The sequence below is a fragment of the Heterocephalus glaber genome, unplaced genomic scaffold, assembly GCF_053883595.1.
Source record: "Heterocephalus glaber isolate CG9 unplaced genomic scaffold, H.glaber_assembly_v1.0 deba00001547, whole genome shotgun sequence".
In the NCBI taxonomy this organism is placed as follows: Eukaryota; Metazoa; Chordata; class Mammalia; order Rodentia; family Bathyergidae; genus Heterocephalus; species Heterocephalus glaber.
The window spans coordinates 14,531,429-14,555,275 of NW_028258340.1; the positions used below are offsets into that span (position 1 = coordinate 14,531,429).

Sequence of the window (23,847 nt, forward strand, 5' to 3'; positions counted from 1 at the left end):
TGTGATATCCCCTGCCATGGCTCTGTTGCATAGAATTGCTTTTGCTATTCTAGGTCTCTTCTGCTTCCAAATGAATTTTTGGATTGTTTTCTCTCGTTTTGTGAAATATGCTGTTGGGATTTCAATTGGGATTGCATTGAAATAGCAGTTTTGGAAGTATGGCCATTTTCACTCTATTGAAAGAGCCTGATTTTAAAATAGGGAAAATATTTGAATACAAAGTGTAATAAAAATTGTGGTTAATGTTTAAAAATTTAAAATTCCAATGAAAAGACATTAATCCCCCAGAATTATCCCCCTCACTTGAAACACTTATCTCATGATTACTGCTACTTTCTTGAACAGTTCTGGAATTCCTCTTTTGTGAGGGTCTTTAATTGCCCTATCATGGCTTCTTTGATGATTTGAATCAAATCAAAAGGATTACCTTCCAATGTTCATTTTGACTATGGGGAAGAGCCAGAATTCCTGCATTGCCAGATCCTCTGAATAAAGTGGATGAAGACATGTTTCTATATGAAAGAAACTGGTGTAAATGTTTGATCAAAGAGGTGTGATCAAAATATACAATGAATGTTTGAATTAAAAAATATATTACAGTAAAAGACACACTGCATTACTCTCTCTCAAAATACTCTCCTGCTGCAAACACGCTTATCCCATTGTTCTTCACAATATGTCTTTTATTCTAATTTTAAAGAAATTTAAACATTCATCATATTTTTTATCACCCTTGTAAACACTTCTCCAAAGGATATATACCAATGGCTAACAGGTATATGCGAAGATATTCACATTACTATTAATCAGGGAAGTGAAAATCAAAACCAAAAAGAGCTATCACCTCATACCCATTAGGATGGTTATGAGATACATATAACAAGTGTTGGTGAGGAAGATTGTGGAGAAATTGGAACCCTCGTATATCGTAAGTCTGAAAGCAAATTGGTGCAGCAATTATGAAAAAGAGTACAGCAGTTTCTCAAAAAGTTAAAAATAGAATAGTCATATGATATAGCACTCCCACTTACAGGAATATATCCAAAAGAGTGGAAATCAGAATCTTCAAGAGATTTAGGCACTCCCATATTCATTGTAGCAATAATCACAGTAACACTAATATTAAAACAACCTAAATGTCCATCAATAAATTAATAAAGAAAAAATACTATGTAATATATAGAGTCCACCACTCTTCATTTCAGGAAAAGAAAAACTTGCATAAATATTTTAATACTTTTATCTATGGAGGACCCAAAAGTATGTCATATGATGCAGAAAACCCACTACACTGCTGGTCCTTAGGGAAGAAATTGAAAATATGTGTGCAGGAATCTCAATGGACACTTTGACCAAGGTTACCCAAGTAGCAGTTCGCCATAATCATAAAGGTCTGGAAGCTAAGGGCCACCACTTTGAGCACCACTTTTAATTGTAGAAGCCAAATGTAACTTGCATTAATCTCATGATAGCTCAATAAATTTAGTATTAAAATATTTATACAAGTTTTTCATTTCCTGGAGTGTGTATACATTTTTGGTGCACTCTGTGTATATATATATAATATTATTCATTCTTATAAAGAAGGACATTAAACTAAGTGAAATAAACCAGTCATAAAAGGGCAAATGCTGCATGATTTTACTTATATATTGTATCAAAAATAGTCAAACTCATAGAAACAGACAACAGAATGGTAGTTGCGAGGACCTGGGTGGGGAAGGAGAGAGTTGCTGTTCAATAGATATCAAGGTTCAGTTATACAAGATGAGTACATTCTAGAAATTTGCTGTACAACCTGGTGCTTATAGTTGTCAATACTGTATTGTGTACTAAAAATTTGTTTAAAGGGTACATCTCATGCTAAGTGTTCTTACAGTGATAAAAAAGAATTACATGTAGCTGTCAACCTCTCACATAATAAAAAATTAGAGATTAAGGACTCAACTTGATTTTAAGCAAACATTTAAGAAATTTACAAGCACCCATAATAGACTTCACCTAAATTTTGAATGTAGGGGCTAAGTAATTCTATTAATTTTCTTTCTTTTGATGTTTAGACAGTTGTTATGCTACCCTGCCTTGCTCTATGCCCCTAAGAATTTTTACTTCTACCTTAATGTATCAAGTTTGTTAAATATATGTAACTTTTTTTTGCAGTACTGAGTATTAAACCCAGGACATTCACAATGATCTACATTCTTTGTCCTTTATTTTTTAACAGTCTTGTTAAGTTACTAAGTTTTCCAGGCTGGGCTCAAATTTGTCATGGTCCTACCTCAGCCTCCCAGAATGTCCACACATTCATTATCCATTTGTTGGTTGATGTACATCAAGAGTGGTTCCATATCTTAGCTGTTGTGAATAGTACCATAGTAAACATGTGCGTGGAGGTATCTCTGGTATGATAATTTCCTTTGGATGTATACTCACAAGTAGGATAGCTGATCATATAGTAGACCTCTCTTTCTTTGTGAGGAACTTCAAAACTCCTCTGCATAGTGGTTTTACTAATTTACATTCTCAACAATAGTATATAAGAGTTCCATGGTCTTCCCTATTTCTATCCTTCCTCCTATAAACCTTTATAGCTTCTAATGACCATTATTCTAATTTATTCTATTCTCTACATCTATGAAATAAACCTTTAGCTTATACATATGAATGAAAACATTCAATATTTGCCTTTCTGTGCCTGACATATTTCCCTTAACAGAAGTTTCTCCAATTCTAGCCACGTTGCTGCAAATGATGAGATTTGTGATTCTTATTCTGTAAATACACATTTTCATTTTAAGCAATAGCTAAGTTTGAAATTTAGCATAAGGCTATCACAGAAGAAACATCATCAAGAAATTATGTATTTTTAAATTTTCTTCCTGCTGTGCTTTTTAGCTCCCTTCTTACTCCCTCTTCCCTTTCAACAAGCATATGTTGAATATCATTTTTGTGATGATGTGGCCTTAAGCACTTGTATAAAGGAACCCTTTAATTCTCAACAGAATGGGAATTTGATAACATGATTTCCATTTCATCTAAGATACAGAGTCTGTGAAGGACAAGGTTATATAACCAAAATATGAAAAGACAGATCTGTCTCCTGCTCCAAAGAACTGAACACAACACGTGAAAGTGAGTGCTACAGCACCAAGCACAGAGTTTCAATGGAGAACCACAGAAGGCAAATAACACTGAGGCAGACCACATCATAGTGACCTTTCTGAGGTCTGAATAAACAGGTATGGACATTCCTCAGATTTTGAAAGCATTAGTAGTTGATTTCGCTACTATTCATGTAATTTGTTCAGCAGAAGGCAAGTAGAAAATGACTGTCCTTGTTTTAAAACATGAGATCTTAATAAAACAAATCATACAATTATCCTGGATGGGGGAGAATATTGAAACAGGATTACATGGGGAGAGTTTGATTGTAACATGAAAAAGATTTTGTAAAAGGACACAGAGATAAAGAAAGACATATTGGCCAGAGTTTGGAATGCAGGAGCACTTTGTCTGTCTGTCTGTCTGTCTGTGTGTGTGGTGCTAAGTTCAGCCAAGTCTAGAGAATTTGTAAAGGTGTTAAATAATTCATTCATTTATTTTTACAGATATCAGGAATTGAACTCAGGACCTTGTGCTTCCAGGCAAGCACAGCACCACTGAGCTTCATCCCCGGCCCAGAATGTATTAATTTACCTTGGAGCATTGTGGGTTACCATACCCCATTCCATACTTTTCCAATGAAATTTTGTACTTTAGCATAATGGTAGCTAGCTGTGTGACTCAGTAGCTGCATCTGAGGGATATAGGAAGCAATCTTTGCAATCACCCATTTGGTACGACAAAGGGCAAGGTGTGTACACTTGGGCAAAAGTTTCAAATTGAGATTTTTTTTACCCACATGATGGTTCGTGTAACATTTTTGCCTGTGTATTCATGAGCATCATGGGAGTAAAATATACCCATACCATTCTTCTGTTCTGCACATAAAATGCCATAATGGAATCTGGGTGCAGCTTACAGTAGCTGTGCCTAGGGAAAACAGGAACGCACCTGTGCATTCACCCATGTGGCAGATGAATGGCAAGGTGGGTACAGGAGCTCCAAAGCAGTAGCAGGTGAGTTTTACCCATTCATTGTTGAATTTATTGCATTTAAGATTTTTTTAAAGATTTCTCTTGATTTTTCTTATAGAAGTAGCCCAGTTCAGTACAATGGCACATGAAAAGCCTGGTCGCTGGATCCAGCCTGGTTCAGACAGGCAAGTCTACGGAGGCAATAGCAAGGTCCCCAGCTGTGCGGAACATGCCATTCCAGCCCAAGCCCCGGCATCAGGCAGCAATCCACTGGACAACCCCACCCACCCACCCACCGCTCCTCTGGCCTCTTGGCTGTATGGCCACGTGGTTCCACACTACAAAGACACGGAAGACACCAGATCACCAGACCACTGTACTGGGTAAGTTGGAGTCATCAACACCTCCCATCAGAACCAGGACTATCTTCAGGGGAAGGGCAGCTGGAACCTGCAGTACAACCTTGCAGAGTTCAACCCTACAAGAGGACAGGAAGCTCAACTTGGGACTTGTGGCCAGAAATCTCCCTGAATCTCACAGGTCTGTCACTGGCTTGCTGAGACTCCTTGACTTATATCTCCACACTGCTACATACGTTGTCTATTGTGACAACAGAGACATACCCTGAAAGAGGCCTTTCATTTTCATTTTTATTTTTTATTTCCAAAATTAGTATTATTGGTTTGTTTTTTTCTCTTTTCTTTTCTTTTTCTCCTCTTATCTTTAATTTTTTTCCTACCCTTTGCAAATATTTGTTTTTCTCTCCTTTATTTCTTTTTTCTTTTCTTCTTTCTTTTTTCTTTCCTTTATCTCTCTTATATTCACTCTATTGCTTTCCCACATTGTTCATCTCCTTTTTTGTCCATGTTCTCGCCACCATTCGGAGTTCTTCTTTATTTTGCTATTATTCTCTTTTTCCTTCTCGCCTGTGTCCTCTGGCCTCACTGCTAACCTTCCCCTATCCTTCTACCTATCTATCTCTCCCTCCCCAACTCCTTCTAACTCCCCATCCCAAAGGGTAAAGTTGTTATATTGAAGAGTTTATTCACTATATGTTGGGTTGGTCCTTGATCTTGATTTAATTCACACAGCTAAAGGTGATAGATTAATAACTACCACAACATGGGCAGGGGATTTAGCTCAGTGGTTTCACCTCCTGCTGTGCAAGAGCAAGGACCTGAGTTCGATCCCCAGTACCCCCAAAAAATAAAAATAAAAAAATAACTACCACAGCATGTCATTTTCGAAGATGTAGTTCATGCAATGGTGCTGCTGATTGTATCACTTGGGCTAAGGTGTTTTTATTGATCTAGTCAGTGATCCTTCCTAGTATAAGGAAAATGAGATAGCCTTAGAGTCATTAGAGACTCAAACCTTAAAGACCAGCTATATCTGGAACACACATTTGAGAAGCAATCATTCCATAAGGGTTCTAATCACAAGCAACAAAGATACTTACAATAAGCAATTTCAAAGTATCAATACAGGAGTTAAACCACGGTCAGTATCAAAAACAAAAATGAGAAGACATTTAAGCAAGGCACAAACTCAGACTTCCACCCCACCAAGGGTAAATGCTGGGGGAATTGAGATGGAAAAGTCCTATAATCAACAACCTGGACACCCTGAACTGATAGCACAGGAAGTAACAAAACAGATGAATGAGGTTCTAGAAAAATACAAAGCAGAAATAATTTCTAGATATCTACAGAGATGGTGAGCAGAATGAAAGACATAATTAGAGGATCTAGAACAGAAAGAGATAAAAAAAAAGATGAGCTCAGAAACATGCTGGAAGCCATGAATACCCAGCATAAGAAAGAAATGGAAACTATGATCTCCCAACATAAGAAAGAAATGGAATCTATGAAACAGATTCAAACAGATATTCAAGAGATTAAAAACTCCATTGAAAGTATACACAGCAGATTAAGGGAATCTGAAGATAGAATATCAGAAATAGAAGACAGGATCGTGGTTAGAGACCATGAAAACAGAGATTTCTTAAAAATAGTAAGGGACCATGAGAAATCAATCCAACAGCTGCTAGATGATGCAAAGAAGAATAACATAAGACTGATAGGAGTCCATGAAAAAACAGGAGAAAGCACAATTGACATAAAAAATCCTGTTCACAGATGTAATAGTGGAAAACTTCCCAAACACAGGTACAGAATTGGACATATGGATAAGTGAGGCATATAGGACTCCAAATAGCCTTGATCAAAAAATTTACATCTAGACATATAATAGTCAAGATCCCAGAAACACAACAGAAAAACAAAATCCTGCAAGCAGTTAGAGAAAAGAAACAAATCACCTACAAAGGAAAGCCCATCAGAATCACAGCAGACTTCTCAACACAAACCCTCAAATCAAGGAGAGCCTGGAGTGAAGTATTTCAGGCCCTAAAGGAAAATAACTTTCAACCTAGACTGTTGTATCCTGCAAAATTATCTTTCAAAATTGATTGGGAAATTAGATACTTCCAAGACAAAGAACACCTGAGAAATTTCATGAACGCCAAACCAGCACTACAAGCAATTCTAAACAATATCCTAGAAAAAAACAATGCAGGGCACAACTCCATGAGGCCCAGCAGAGGGAAGCCACCAGGCAAGGTAAGACACTAAAGGGAAAGGGGAAAAAATAAGAAATAAAAGACCCAACAAAATAAAACATCATGACAAGGATGAATCAATATCTATCAATTATAACCATCAATATTAATGGCCTCAATTCATCAATCAAAAGAAATAGACTGGCAGAATGGATTAAGAAGCAAAATCCAACAATATGCCGCATACAAAAACACACATAACTCAAAAAGTAGCTCATAGACTGAAAGTAAAAGGATGGAAAACAGTTCTCGACACCACAGAAACCCAGAAGAAAGCAGGTGTAGCCATCTTATTTGCAAACAAAGTAGATTTCAAACCAAATTAATTAAGAGGGACAAAGATGGTCACTACATCCTTGTGAAGGGAACAATCCAAGAGGAAGAGTAGAAAATCCTAAATATGCACAAATATGAATGCCCACAACTATACAAAACAAATATTAATGGACATGAAAAACCAAATAAACACTAACACAATTGTAGTGGAGGACCTCAATACCCCACTATCACAAATAGACAGATGATCTAGACAAAAAGTTAACAAGGAAATTCTAGAACTGAACCAAATTATTGAACAAATGGACTTAATAGATGTTTACAGAGTGTTCCACACCCCACAAAATCGGAATACACATTCTGTTCGGGTGCACACAGATCATTCTCCAGAATAGACCACATGGTACCTCATAGAACATGTAAAAGTAAATGTAAAAGAATTGAAGTTACCCTCTGTATATTATCAGACCATAGTGCAATAAAATTGGAGATCAATAACATAAGAAACTGAAAAACCCCCACAAACACATGGAAACTGAATAAAACCCTCTTAAACAACCAATGGATCACAGAAGAAATTAATGAAGAAATTAGACAATTTCTACAAGTAAATGAAAATGCCAGTACAACATACAGGAATCTGTGGGACACAAGGAAAGCAGCTCTACATGGGAAATTCATAGCAGTGAATGCCCATATTAGGAAAACAGAGAAAACTCAGATAAATAACCTAATGCAGAACCTCAAACTGCTAGAAAAAGAAGAGCATAACAAATCCAAAGCTCATACAAGAGAGGAAATTATAAAGATCAGAGCAGAAATCCATGCAATGGAGACTAAGAGAACAATACAAAAAAATCAATGAATCAAAGAGTTGGTTTTTTGAAAGAATAAATAAAATTGATAAGCCTTTAGCCAACCTTATTAAAAAAAGGAAAGAAAAGGCACAAATACATGCAATTAAGAATGAAAAAGGTGAAGTCATAACAGATCCAACTGAAATCCAGAGGATCATCAATACCTACTTCTAGAACCTGTACTCCAATAAAATGGAAAACACAGAGGAAATGGGCAGATTCCTAGATACATACGAATTGCCAAAGTTAAATGAAGAAGATATAGAAATTCTAAACAACCCAATTACAATAAGTGAAATAGAACATGTAATAAAAAATTTACCAACAAATAAAAGCCCTGGTCCTGATGGCTTCACTGCTGAATTCTACAAGACATTTAAAGAAGAACTATTGCCATTACTCTTTAAACTCATCAAAGAAATTGAAAGGGAAGCAATATTTCTAAATTCATTCCTGGAAGCAAGTGTTACTTTGATTCCAAAACCAGGGAAAGACCCAACCCAAAAAGAGAACTACAGACCAATCTCCCTAATGCACATAGATGCAAAAATCCTCAACAAGATATTGGCAAACAGAATACAGAGGGTCATCAAGAAGATCATACACCCTGACCAAGTCGGATTTATCCCAGGGATGCAAGGATGGTTCAACATTTGTAAATCAATAAATGTTATTATAGTACACTACATTAATAGAGTCAAGGACAAAAACCATCTGATCATCTCAATAGATGCCAAAAAGGCATTTGACAAAATCCAACACCCATTCATGATAAAAATGGTACAGAAAATTGGAATAGAAGGTCTTTATCTCAACCTGATTAAGGCTACCTTTGAAAAACCAACAGCCAACATCATACTAAATGGTCAAAAACTGAAAATTTTCATGCTATAATCAGGAACAAGACAAGGATGCCCACTATCCCCACTCCTGTTCAATATAGTTCTGGAAACATTAGCCACAGCAATTAGACAAGAGAAAGAAATAAAAGGAATAAAGATAGGAAAGAAAGAAGTTAAACTGTTATTATTTGCTGATGATATGTTACTTTACATAGAAGACCCAAAAAACTCCACCAAAAGGCTTCTAGACTTAACTGACAGATTCAGTAGAGTAGCTGGATACAAGGTCAACACTCAAGAAACAATAGCCTTCTTTTACACAAACAACAGACTCACTGAGAGAGAAATTAGGGAAACAATTCCTTTTACAATAGCATCCAAAAAAATGAAATATCTAGGAATCAATCTAACAAAGGAAGCAAAAGACCTCTACACTGAAAACTACAGCACTCTGAAAAAAGAGACTGAAGAGGATACAAGAAAATGGAAAAATATCTCTTGCTCCTGGGTGTGAAGAACCAATATAGTGAAAATGGCCATACTTCCAAAACTACTATACAGATTCAATGCAATGCCGATTGAAATTCCAACAATATACTTCACAGAACTAGAGAAAACAATCCAAAAATTCACTTGGAACCTTAAGAGGCCTAGAATAGCTAAAGCAATTCTAAGCAACAGAGACATGGCTGGGGGTATCACAATCCCCAACATGAAACTATGCTACAAAGCTACTGTGATAAAATCAGCATGGTACTGGCAAAGGAACAGACCTGAGGATCAGTGGAATAGATTAGAAGATGCAGAAACAACTCCAGACATGCTCAGCCACCTCATCTTTGACAAAGGAGCCAACCACCATCATTGGTGGAAAGATAGCCTATTCAATAAATGGTGTTGGAAAAACTGGATTTCAATCTGCCAAAAATTAAAACTAGAACCATTCCTACCACCATGCACTAAACTAAGATCAAAGTGGATTAAAGATCTAAATATTAATACAGAAACACTAAACTTGCTGGAAGATAAGTTAGGTAGAACTCTTAATGACATTGACATAGGAAAAGACTTCATGAACAAAACTTCAGCAGCATGGGAACTAGCAGAAAGAATCAACAACTGGGATCTCGTCTTATTAAAAAGCTTCTGCACTGCAAAAGAAACCACCAACAGAGCTAAGAAACAACCTACAATATGGGAAGAAATTTTTAGCAGCTGTACCTCAGACAAAGGTCTACTATCAAGAATATATAAAGAACTGAAAAAAATCAGACCCCCCAAATTTAAAGACCCAATTCAAAAATGGGCATCTGAAATGAACAGATATTTCTCAGACAAAGAAGTAAAAGCAGCAAACAAATATATGAAAAAATGTTCAACATCACTGGTCATTCGAGAGACGCAGATGAAACAACGCTGAGATTCCACCTCACCCCACAAAGAATGGCTGCTATCAAGAAATCAACCAATAACAAATGCTGGTGGGGTTGTGGGGAGAAAGGAACCCTTCTCCATTGCTGGTGTGAGTGCAGACTGGTGCAACCACTGTGGAAATCAGTATGGAGATTCCTCAAAAAACTAGGACTAGAGGTCCCATTTAACCCAGCTATTCCCTTCCTGGGTATCTTTCCAAAAGAATTAAAAGAATCATACCACAGCAATATATGTCCACCCATGTTCATAGCGGCACAGTTTGTAATAGCTAAAGCTTGGAAGCAGCCCAAGTGCATATCAACTGGAAACTGGATAAAGAAAATGTGTTTTTTTTTAATAAAATGGAGTACTACTTAGCCATAAAGAATGAAAAACTAGAGTCATTTATAGTTAAATGGATGCATACTAAGGCCATACTCTTAAGTGAAATAAATAGGGCACACATGTGTAAATACCAAATAGTTTCTCTAGTGTGAGAAACTGGTAGTGTAAACAAGGTTTAAAATGATTAAAATGAATAATTAGTAATTTGAAATAGGAAAAAATGTCCAAAGATAAAGGGGTAAAGAGAGGGGAAGGGGAAAGGAAAAGAGGGAAAAGAAAAACTATGAGAAAAGAAAAAAAATGGAAATGATGTATATGTAAATCTGGAAGGGTGGAGGGTATGAAGCGAGCACAGGTAATGGGGAAAATATAATTACCAAGATATATCATGTACAGATACTGTGAGACTGAACAGAAGTTACTCCATTTTGTAATAAGGCCCCATCTTGTCTGCTTCTGTTATGGGTCACCATGGGGACATCGAGTTCCCGGAATGTACTTGTTGTTGTTCCAAGAAAAACCTCAAGATAGTCTTATGCCTGCTATGTAAAGATTAGTTGCAACACTCCCATAACCGCCAAAGTCTCGCTTCTGTACAGCTGCTTGCCAAGTTCCCTCTTGCGACCCCTATAAAAGGACCTCAGACTCTGAGCCGGGCACCTCTCTAAGCTTGGTGCTTGGAGGGTGCCATCTGGCCAGACTAATAAAGGTCTGTTTTACTTTCTCAATTTGTCCCGTGTGTTCCCTCCTGGGTGATCCTCACTGTAGTCAGCTCCTTGGAGCGATTGGTAAGGCCCACGGTCTTACAATACAAACACCCAGTGATAAATATAAATGAATTTTATACCTAATATGTACCAATAAAAGAACTAATAAAAAAAATAAACCCGGTCGCTGTAGCTTTAGGCAGTATATGCCAAAAAAAGCCTTCAAAATATGATATAAATATATATGCTCTGCTAGATGTGAAGACGTATACCTTCAGTTTAGAAATTTATCCTGGAACTCAGCCCCTAGCTCTTTACTAGTACAGTAATGAAGCAAATGATGTTGTGAACAGACTTGTTGCTTCCATCTCCCAAATGAATCAGAATGTGACATTCGAGAATTGGTTTACCAGTTTCCAATTGGTGTACCAGTTTCCAATTGGTGTTACATTTGGTAGCAGAGCACAAATTGACCAGAATAGGAACTATATGCAAGAACAAAGCAGAAATTCCCAATGAAATGCTGCAATTTCAAAACAGGGAATTGTGTAGTACAATCTTTGGATTTCAGAAAGATATAACCTTGGCCTTGTATATGACAAAGGAAAAGCAAGCTGGTACTGCTGATGTCAACAATGCACAATGATGGAAAAATTGACAGAAATCTCGACAAAACTGAAGCTTGAGATGGCAACTTTTTACAACAAAACCAAAGGTGGAGTAGATGTTGTTGGTGAGTTATGCAGCAACTATGATGTCACTTGAAACACAAAGTGTTGGCCAATGGTTGTGTTTTACTTGATCCTAAATATCTTTGGCATGAATAATTTGATAGTTTACAAACAAAATAGCAAGTCCAAAATATCATGGAGAAATTTTCTTAGAGGATTGGGACTGGAACTCATAAGAAATAAATTACAAAAGAGTAAAAATAAAATGTTTCTGCCCTGGAAACTGCATGAAAAAATTTATACAGCACAGTGGTGAGCTCAAAGGTGAACAGGCATGTGCAACATCACAGAGACCTACTATGACAACAGGAAAACCAAAAAGATGTCAGCGGTGCCCTACAAAAAATGACAGGAAAACAAAACATATGTGCTATCAGTGTGATACTTGTGCATGGAACATGCAGTTTTCATGTGTGAAAACTGCCTTGGGTGTGACAATTGAAGGAAAGATTATTTCTGTGGTAGACTTTTGTTTGTATTTACATTATAGTTCACATAGGTATTTCTTTCCTTTTTTTGTGGGGGCTGGGATTGAACTTGGGACCTTGCACTTGGGAGGCAGGCATGGCACCACTGAGCTAAATCCCTGACCCTCATAGATATTTATTTCTGATGTTATCTTTTAGGTTTTGAAAGCAACGAAACAGCTGATATGAGAATGTTGATGTCTATTATAAACAATAGTTACAATTGTTTACAATTTACTATTTTAAATTAAAAAATGAATTTTAAATTGCTACTAATAGAATACAAATATTAATTGCACATGAATATGTATGTGTAGATACTTGGTGTGGCTGTGTAGCTTTGCTCATATCTGTTTTGTGCACTAAATTTGTCAGGGACTTGAATTATTTCAAAGATTTTGATCAAAGTTCATTTTTGAAGTATACATTTTCTGAGTACTGATTGAGGTAGGTTAAAATTTCAAATCAGTGAAACAGAATTAAATGTATAAATATAATTAGAACAAAGAAGCAAAGGAATAAGAACCCGGGTGATTACTGTGAAAACAGTAACTTTGTCTAAGTCCAAAGATCATTGCTTCTAAGTATTTTTTAAAAATTATTATTATTATTCCCTTTAATATGAAGCACAGATAGATCATCTCTTCCTAAGTTCAAAGAAAAAGTAACATTTTCACCTGAAAGAAAATAACTAATAACTTGCCTAAAGTTAATGGAAGTTACTAGAAAATATTTGACATTTATAGGCATTTGAAATTTCACCATAATTGCTTTGTCATATATCATATTTTTTCTATAAGGTGAAAGATATAGTTGCAACAGAAATTGTATGTATCCATTATTGAAATTAGCAAGTAAAAGATAATGCTCATCTTACTTTTTAATAAAATAAATAATATTAATGTTTGAGAATCAACATCTTCTAATTATCCTTTCTATTTTTTTTTTTTTTTTTTGGGAAAGGAGATCGAACTTAGGACCTTGTGCTTGCAAGGCAGGTGGCAGAACCACTGAGCTAAATCCCTGGCCCTAATTATCCTTTCTATGCTGGACACAGAAATCAATATTAGGAGATGTGAATATTGGGAAAAAAATACATGCTTAGGTTGTGTAATTCTCCCAAAGTTATGTCTTTAAAAAGTGCTTATCAATGTACAGTTCCTGTCCCTTTGTTTAATTACCCAATCATTACTTCTTAAAGTAATAGGGAGCATGCTAATATTGTGTTTTAAAGAACATTGTTACCATAACTTTACTCCTCTATACTTTTAGTAAACATATTTTTGATGACTTGTAATCTAGCAATAATTTTCAATATCACATTATATTCTACACTTTATACTGTAAATTAGCTTTTAGTTTTAATTTTGATTTTCCCCCTATTAACATGTCATTGTTAATTATTTCTCCATATTCTTGGCTTCTGTTTGCTACCTTACCTTCTTTTGGCACCTATCAGATATTTGTATATAATTATGTTTTCCTTAGTCATCTGCTTTTCTAGACTTTCCAGATTTAGTCTTGTTTAATAATTCTTTGTAATCATTTCAGGCATTCATTATTTTTATTCATTTCTGAACTACAGTTTCATCTAATTATGTCCTTAATTTTCAGTACGGAGACATGCAAAGTTTGTCCTTGCTGAAATATCAAGAAAGCTCTTATTTTATTATTTGAATAATTAAGTTCAAAGAACATGACTGTGAAATTTTAAATTTATTTCTGGGGTTTCCAAAGGAAACAACTAAAATCCTATATTTTGTAAAGAGAAACTTTATACGAGAGAAGAATAATCATTATAATATTGCAAATATAATGCAAAATCAGAGGTCAAAACTGTTGAATTTTAGAAATGAAAAACACAAGGCTAGGGCCAGGGATTTAGCTCAGTGGTTCTGCCTCCTGCCTCGAAAGCACAAGGACCCGAGTTTGATCCCTGGTACTGAAAAACAAAACAAAACCAACAAAAAGGCTATAGCTTGGTTTTGAACTCAGGAGACTCACAAGTTATCCCCTATAGTAATGCAATATTTTGTATAGGAAAAAATAGCAAAGTACAAGACCATTTTTGATTTCTCAAAGGAAAAACATCTTTTGTCTATTCACAAGTCTGATATATGTGTCTGCTTATACTTGCATAGATTATATTTTCAATGTGTTTCACCAGGAAAATACACTTTTCATGGCTTCTTTTCCTTCTGTCTTGTCCACTTCATACTTTATATTAATGCACTGATGTGTAATATTCTTACTATACATTTCAGTTTTATGATATTACATACCATACTATTAACCTTTTTAAAGTGAATAATTCAATGGATATATTCACATATTTTGAAACCATCAACACAGTCAATTTTAGAACATTGTCATCACCCTAAAAAGAAAATTATATCTATTAGTCTTTTCCTATTTTTCACCTCCCACATCTTCAATTATTGACAAACACAAATCTGCCTGTGTCTGTAGATTTGTACATTTCAACATTTCATGTAAATGAAATGATAGACTGTGTGGTTTTTTGTGATTGATTTATTTCACTAAGTATAATGATTTTAAAGTCTACCTATGCTGTATCAAGCATTACTTTTTATTGCCAAATCACTTTTTATTGTGTAGATATATTACATTGTATTTATTCATTTATCAGTTGATGGACATTTGAGTTGTTTCCATTTTTTTGTGACTCTTATTGCTACAAGAGTTTGTGTATTTTTTTGTGTATTACATACATTTTCAATTTTCTAGGGTATATACATAGAAGTGGAATTTTTGTTATTTTGCAGCCATTCCATATTTAACCTTTAAAGGGAATCTGAGACTGTTTTACAAAACAATTGCACCATTTTACATTGCCTGCATCAATACATGGAGGTTCTAATTTCTCCACAACCTCACCAACATTTGTTAAGTCTCTTTTATAAGGCATACTAGTGTGAGACCTAACTAACTCCATTTTAAAGTTTGAGTCCATCTTAAATATAAGACAGTAAAGTGGCCTTGACATAAATTCCACTTCACTGAAGTCAACTATTCCCCTAGTCTCCTTTGTGCCCATAAACTAATGATAAAATGTCCTTGCTGTGGGACAACAGATAAAAAAAAAAAAAGAGACACAGCTCCTAACTCAATCCTCTGTCTTCCCAGAAAACAGATGCTCCCGGGCCCATTATCTATAGAACATTCTGTCAATGTGCTGATTGTTCCTTTTTCCCATAAACTCTACATGTAGCCACCCCTCAACCCTCCATGCTTGCTAAATATCAACCAATCATGTAACTGCTAAATGGAACATCCCCAAACCTTGCAGTAGCCACAATAAAAACCCTGCTGATTTGAAATTCGGGGCTCTCAATCCTGATCCGCTGCGTTGGTGACGGTTGAGTGCCCCTGCTCGAGCTTGAATAAACAACCCTCGTGTGTTTACATCGGAATCGGTTCCTTGGTGGTCTTTGGGGACTTCGTGATCTGGGCACAACACTAGTATGTGAAATAATAACATGTCAAACAGTTTTCATATGCTTATTAATCACATGTCTGTCTTCTTTAAAGAAATATTTATGCAGATATTTTGCCCATTGTCAATTGTGTTGTGTATTTACTATTCACGTGTAAGAGTTTTGTTTCGGTTTTGGTTTTGTTGCCCTCGTCATCGTCGTTGTTGTTGAGAAAGTCTCGCTTTGTAGCTCAGGCTGGCCTTGAACTTGCATCAGTCCTCCTGCCTTAGCCTCCCAAGTGCTGGGATCACGGGCGTGCGCTACCACGCCTGCAAGAGTTCTTGTATTATTTATATAAACTCGTTATCAGCTGTGTAATTCACGGTTTCTAATCTTTGTGAAACTCCTGGTGTGGAACTTCCTTCCACCTAATGAGTGAGGTGAGGTAGAGTGACTGGTACCCCAGTGTTCTTAGTCTGTGGGGCTTGGGTAGAGCCCTTGCCCTATGACTGAGAGTTTTAAACATTTTAAAATAGTTTATACCAGTTAATAATTGTTTTGATGGGGAATGGGTTTGTTTCTCACATTAACATTCCACAAGTGCAGTGTGAAAACAAACTTTACAGTCTGAATGTCACTCCCTTCTTTGAAGAAAGTTTCTTTTTCTTTTTACTCCATCTACCATTAATTGACATGTCCTGAGGATGTCAATATGCCATATGACTTCAAAACATTTTTTTCTCATTTTTTTAACCACAATAATCCTAGCCAGACCAGACTGTGTGGTCGCTGCCACCGCAGAGAGGAGTTGAGGGGGACAGTGGGCCACGCGGCTCATTGTAAACAACAACTCGACGGCTTCTGAGTCCAGGAGCCCAGCGAGAGCAACTGCGAGTGCATGGGCGGAGCCTTGCGCGGCAGGGCGGCCTGGGTTTTGGCCTTCCTCCGCTTCCCTGGAAACTGCCAGCGGTTTGCGCAGGCTTAGTATCAGCAGAGGCTTCTGGGCGTCTCTTTCTGGGTGGGGGCGGGGGGAGGCTGGAAGGGCTTCCCTGCCCGAGAATGGGAATTCTCTTTACCACGATATGGACACTGTTCAATCTCCAGAAACACGAAGTTATCAGTTTTGGGTTGTATAATGCAGGGAAAAGCTCCATCCTTTACCCATTTTGTATGGATGAAGTACGTATATCCCCTACAATAGGAAGTAATGTAGAAGAGATAATGATTAATAACACATGTTTCCTGATGTGGGAAATTGGTGGCCAGGAAGCTCTTTGCTCTTCCTGGAACATTTACTATACTAATACAGAGTTTTTATTTGTTGTGGACAGCACAGAGAGAGGATTTCTGTAACTAGAGAAGAACTCTACAAAACGTTAGCTCATGAGGACCTAAAGAAAGCTGGATTGCTGATTTTCGCTAATAAACAAGATGTTAAAGGATGCATGACTGTAGCAGAAATCTCCTGGTTCTTAAAGCTCACTTCTATTAAAGATCACCAGTGGCATATCCAGGCATGCTGCCCTCTAACTGGCAGGGGATTATGCCAAGGACTTGAATGAATGATGTCACAATTTAAAATTAGATGAAGATGATCTCCACTGACCTCATAGACTTTGCATAAGCAAAGTGCCAAACTTTACCTGAAAGCTACAAAATTGTATGGTTTAGATATATTTATAATAAACTGATTAAAATTTTTTCTGAGGAAGAAAAATTGAGACCACTTATTTGACAACAAAGTTTCACCTTCCAATTTGCTCTCTCATTAGTTCCTTCCAAAGTACCTTATTGAAGCTGTGATTGATATTTTTCTCATAATAAATCCTCACAGATCACTGTATAACCTGTGGTAAGTACAAAGGGAGAGGAAGACATTGTGAAATTTATAAAGAGCTTGATTATCAGTATAACCCTCTCTAGTTGAATGTTGTTCTCTTCTTGTTTCATTCAGTCAAAATCAGCACATACTCTTTCCAATATTTTGAAATGTAATGTTACTTACAAAAAGTATTTTGCTTGAGGCTGTGTATGTGTTATATATATACCTCAAATTCAAGTTAATGGGTTTGATTTATGTTCTAAGAAAAGCAAATAACACAGATTAATAATATCCTTGTTATTACCATAATGAGATAAGTACTGGCACTGGTGTTAAAATACTATTTCATACTTTTCCCTTATTTTATCTGTATTGTGCTAACCAATGCCCAAAATCATTGAGCTGCTCTTCAAATTAAGAAATGAAAAAGCTCGACATAGTATACCTATTTTTTAATGCTCAGTAGCACACGTGGAAACAAAATCCAACCAAGTGGTCAGATTCTTGGCTTGATATTACTACTGATGGAATTTCACAGTGAAGAATTACCACATTATTCCTTTGCTGGTTTTATGCCATCTGAATCCCTGAAAAAATTGTTACTGCATTAATCAGTTGATCATAAATTGTGATTAAAACTATCCTGTGGTTTCTTCTTAATGGAAAAAAAACTATTGTATGAATTATGCCTATCCAGAGAGTAACATTCTAAAAACATTGTTAAATAATTTAGCCATAATCTTTTAAAGTACTAAATTATAAGTCAAGCATTTAAAGAGAATTTGAGGGTATAAGGCATACTTTCCAAGCAACATTGGTAATTTTTAAATTTACAAATCTTTTATTTTAGGAGTTTGAATGGTTTTAGATTTTGTTTCTATAAATTTTCTTGTATTTTCTTCTACCATTTATAAGAATTGTAAAGTGCAATTTTTTAATGCTTTTATGAATTTGAGAAACTGATAGACATGGTATATTATTTGTACTAAGAAATAACTTGCCTCAGAACACCTTTATATTTCCAAAGAGTTTTTTTGTTTGTTTTTTACTATCTTAAAGGTATTTCTGTTGTATGAATCTTTCTACATTATTCTTTCCTCCATCTCTATCTGTGATATCTATCAGTTGTTAAAGGACCTTTCAAATGCCAGTTTCTCCTGCATGAATCCCTTTCCAGCCTCAGGAAGCAAAAGAAGTATTTTAGTCATCTGCTTAATCCATCATGGGTTGAAATTTCTTCCATAGCTTTTGTTCCATTAAACTTTGCATGAGTTATTTTATAAATACTCTTCTAGCATACTATTCCACAAGCTTTCCATAGGCAAGATTTCTTACTTTTTTTTAGTACATTACAGTATTATTTAGCACAGATCCACCTATAGATGATCTCAAATCTTTGTTCAATATAATCAAATGTGTTGTCTCAAAGTACTATTGATATAGGAAAAAATTAACTCCCAACCTGTTTGTTAGATGTCAAATGTGCTGAGTTCGTGGTCTTACAATATCAAGGAATGAAGTTGCAAACCAAAGGAAGAAGTTAGGAGAGTTTTGTTGGAGATAAAGGGAAGAAGACTAGCTCCTGGATTTCTAGGAGGGGTTCTGAGCAGGGGGCCACTGAGGCCTTTGTTGGGAGTAATTTATATAGCAAAGTCACAATGTAGGTACAACGTGGGTCAAACTACAATCAACTTATAGGATTACAAGTATAGCCACTTAGCTAATATTGATCCAATAGGGAAATGAGTCGTGTAACAAGGGTATGTGGTGAGAATAAAGGCACTTTGGGGAAGGGATGGGTCCGATGCTCTGGTCACCTACCTGGGTGACTGATCCCTATCTGGACTTACTTGTCCAGGTGGTGCTAATTACAGTATAATTTAAAGTTATTGTTTAGCCCTTAGGGAGGCATGCAGGCCTGGCCATGTGTCTCTTTCTTGAGGCCCGGCCTTCTTCAGATCCACTTCCTGCCACAATTCTGATGTCTTCATTTTTTGTGCTGACTTCCTTGAGGATCCAGTCCCTCCTTGACTGTATATTAATTTCTATTTAACTTAACTGTCTATAATACTATATAACTTTTGTGTTCCCAGTAGAATTCAAAAAGAATATTAATCATAGGGTATTTACATTTATTCTTCATTAGGCCAGGATTTAGCTCAGTGGTTCCAGCGCCTGCTGCACAAGTGCAAGGTTCCGAGTTCAATTCCCGGTACCAAAAAGAAAAAATCCCAATACATTTATTCTTCATTAATTTTTCTACTGAGCCATTAAAACATTTTATATTTGTAACATTTTATTTTGTAATTAGGGAATAAAGCAATATGAATAAAGCTGGCCTTTCAGTCTTCACTCTGACTGCAGCAACACTATGGCTTACAATCTGTATTACAGTGATTTACTGCTAAGTATACAATGTCAACAATGTATATTTTGTTCACTATTCATATTATGTCATGATACTGTTTTATGTGCAATTAATTCAGGGTTATAGGGAAAGTAAAATATTCTAGGACCACATTTATTTAATTTCATTTAAAGTTAATGCTTATCATTAAAAAATACGATTTCCAGCAATAAATCACATTAATAAGCACTAATTTGCACTAGTTTGATAATTTAGGAATATGAAATGTGGTTTGAAAGATGTTATGAGCATTCATAGTCATTTAGAGATTTTTTTGCCAGCACTATTTGGAAATGTGAAATTGAAAACAGATGAGATTTGGACCTGATGGTCAACAACTCTTATATTTTCCATGAGATAGCATTGGATCCATTTTCTCTTTAGATGGAAAAGATAATAGACAATTTGAGTATCATTTTTGAACAATCTATCTTGACTTGTTTTCTGACCTGTACATTTTGTTTCTGTGGTAAAGCCTGATTCAATTCAAATCTGCATTATATTTTGCGATAGGTTTTTTTAAAAATTGTTTTTGTTTCATATTATTTGGATTGGTTTGTGTTTTTCATCCACTAAGATATTTTAACAAAAAAATATGATAGGGAATAGAAATACACACACATACACAGATAAAAGAAAACAAGAAAAACCATTAGGGATTTTCTAATATTTTTCCAGAGTAATGTTTCCCCCATTGCAACCTAAATCTGTGTTTGAGCAAATTCATCAAATACAATAGAGTACTTCTCCAAGATAGGACTGTATTTTTTTTCTAATTTGATGTCATATGACAAAAATTTTACACTTACATTCTCCAGACTACATTTCAAGAATTCATACTTTTAAATAAATCTACTTAGTTGAGTTTGTAAAAATGATTAAAATTGTAACTTTATAAATTAGCTAGCTGGAATTGATAAGTATGCATGCTGTGTAATCCATACAAAATTAATAGTTTATTTTCTAAAATAATTTCTAGTAAGTCATGTTCAGATCATTGGTAGAGTATTAACAAGTTTTGTTGTCTGTTTTGTATTTGTCCGTATTTGTGGGTTTGTTACAAGACAATATGAGGTTATACAACATTGATGGAGTTGTTCCCCTTTGAATTTCTATTGTGCAATATAAGAGAGTCATGGCTTGATGGCTTTGCAAACCCTTAACTTTGTAGATTTCTTTGACAGGGTTGCTTGATTAGATGATGCTGTTCTTTTTTTCTTAACTGATTCACTTGTCTTCTTTGTGAAGTTTGGTAACTTTGAGAGGATAATCTTCACACTATTTTAAACATTCATTTATCAATTAAAATAAAATTATCACCAAAACAGTTATTGTTATTTTGCTACTCATCAGTCACATAAATGTTGAAGCTCCATTATCTTTATTTATTAGTCAATATAGTGAACAAATATTATACCTTGTAATATATGTGTATAATGCCGTTACATAATTATTAACCTCATGGTTTTTTCTTAAACAGTACAACAATTAAGAGAGAATATAATTATAATAACAGAAGTGGTAAAGGTAAAGATATCCCTGGCATCTCATAATATATTCATTTTTCCTTAATTTTTCCCACCAAGGGAAAGCATGAACACAGTCCCCCACTACCACAAATTAAACTGTTGATTTTCTCACATTTGGGGAAATGTCAGGGATCAGCTTAGCCAAGGTGCAATGGATAAGCCCCGCCTTGGGAAAGCCACATTTGTGATCATGGTATCTCCTCTCCCAGGTAAGTATCACAATATAAATATAGAGATGTTAGGACGAAGTTTTGCAGAAAATAATATGAATTCCTTCTTATAATAAGAGTAGGTGAGGTAGACAAGATAGGTATAGACCTGAGTAGAGTATTTGAAGTGAATGGAAAAGAATGTGAAAGGTTTCACAATTATGTTATTTTCAGGAAACATAAAGAAAGTCAATGAAAAGAAAGATACAAAATGTACCAGATCTTGAAATCTTGCTAGTAGCAGAAATTCTGAAATCACACTGCCTTCATTCAAATCCAAGTTCTACCAATTGTTAGCTGTTATGTAATATTTTTCCCCTTAGACTTATATCTGTGTAATTGAGATATACTTATGGTATTTCCTTATAAAGTTTTTCTAAGAATTAAATAGCTAATATTTAAAAGTTTTGCAATATCCTCTGGCATGTGGCAAATACCTTTTGAGTGTTGCCTGCTTTATGTTTTACCAATGATGGTGAATGGACAAGGATATGTTTAGATGTTATTTAAACAGTATCCTTGTAGTAGAATTGAGGAGAATTGTGGCTGGTATACATACATGCCATAAACTAGACCAGACACCTACAGTATTTTGGGTTAAAAATTTTGCATGCACCAGGGAAGATGATAGATGTGTGTATGGGCAAGAGAAACAAGTGTAGTTTGGGACTGACTCAGAATCTAGATTATATTGGAGAATGATAACCTGTTCTGAAAAACTGGATGTATTATGGTTCTGCTTACAAAAATAGGAAATAAGTAAGAAAAGGTTTTCTACTTGCACACTGTAGTTCATAGTAAAGGAAATATTTGGTATGTAGTTAAAATTTCATATTTGTAGCTGAAGAGCGGAATCTGAGTAGTATATGATTTTTGAGGAATCATGATGAGAGTCATGACAAAACAAACTTATTGAGGAAACTGCTTATCTAAATATGGTTGACAGATATATGAATCATAAGTGGACAGCTAAATTAATCTTCACGAAATGAAACACACATTTTATCTGCAGTTTAATCTGAAGATAATGCAGCTGAATAAATGAAACACATATTCTAGTGTGAGAGTGGCATTTTAATAGAAGAAATACAGCCCATAAACCAAATATACTTCAAAATAATTGAAGTTCTTTGTGTTTATCAAATTTTGACAAAACTGTCTGGAGTTTAGCCACAGCTTTATTTAAATGTTTTCTTTCCCATGTCCTTTCTGTTCACCAAATAACAGTTCTTAGCTCTTCTTTTATAGCCTTTTGAATAGTATCCTAATCCTTTCTTGTATCCTCTCTAAAAATTTGCCAAAATCTATTCCTTAAGTAATAATATATTTTTGTTATTTGTCTAGATCTTCTCATAATTCAATGTGCACCAGAACTAAAAAAAAATCTGTGAATTTCCATATTCTTTCAGAGAATGGATGACAACAGAACCAATAATAAAGATGAGCCATAAACTTTTTACTGACAAAGAGAAGAGAAAAAATATTGGAAGATGCAGGTAGATTAACAAGATTTTTAAAATTTGAGTGGTTTAAATTTATGATTCTTTCCTTGAGTGCTGAGGGTAAATGTGAAGAAGGTAATGGTACAAGTCAGGCAAGGCAAGGTCCTTGAAGAAATGATAATCTGTGGAATCTAGAATTCAGATGGAAAAATTATAAGTCATTTGGAATAAGAGTTCCTTCAATGGGATGGAAAGAAGAAGCAGATGTGACTGCCGAAATCTAGGGAAAGGCCAAGGAGAGGAGGGATGGTTCCAATTGTTTCTTGTTGATAACTGTTCAAAATCAGATATGCTGCTTCCATGAGAAGGATCAGACCACTAGCCAATCCTTCCTAAGCTGTCATTGAATATTTCCAAAGGTATGAGGATAGTCTTTGAATTTTTTAGAATGAATAGACTTTGCTAATTTTTTTTGAAACAAACTATGTGTTAAATTTTAGTTAATCCAAGTGAGTCCTTTACTTTCACTCAAGTGGCTAGAGCATTAATCAAACCAATTGCTACTCCATTGGAATGAGGAATGTTTTATTTGTTTTTCTTCTGCTTTTTCTTTTCAGACAGCTAGAACATTGAAAACAAAGAAGCTTGAGTTTGAACACCTGCCCTG

General features: G+C 35.3%; 1 non-coding gene and 1 pseudogene across 1 annotated transcript; one reads left to right on the forward strand and one right to left on the reverse strand.

Moving 5' to 3' along the window:
• Positions 1-16,830: 16,830 nt before the first annotated feature.
• Positions 16,831-17,360, forward strand: LOC101717995 (ADP-ribosylation factor-like protein 5A pseudogene; annotated as a pseudogene).
• Positions 17,361-21,582: 4,222 nt separating this feature from the next.
• LOC147824352 (U1 spliceosomal RNA) lies at positions 21,583-21,746 on the reverse strand. Its single transcript, XR_015442465.1, has one exon. It is a non-coding gene; the product is annotated as a U1 spliceosomal RNA (small nuclear RNA).
• Between the last annotated feature and the right edge of the window lie 2,101 nt (positions 21,747-23,847).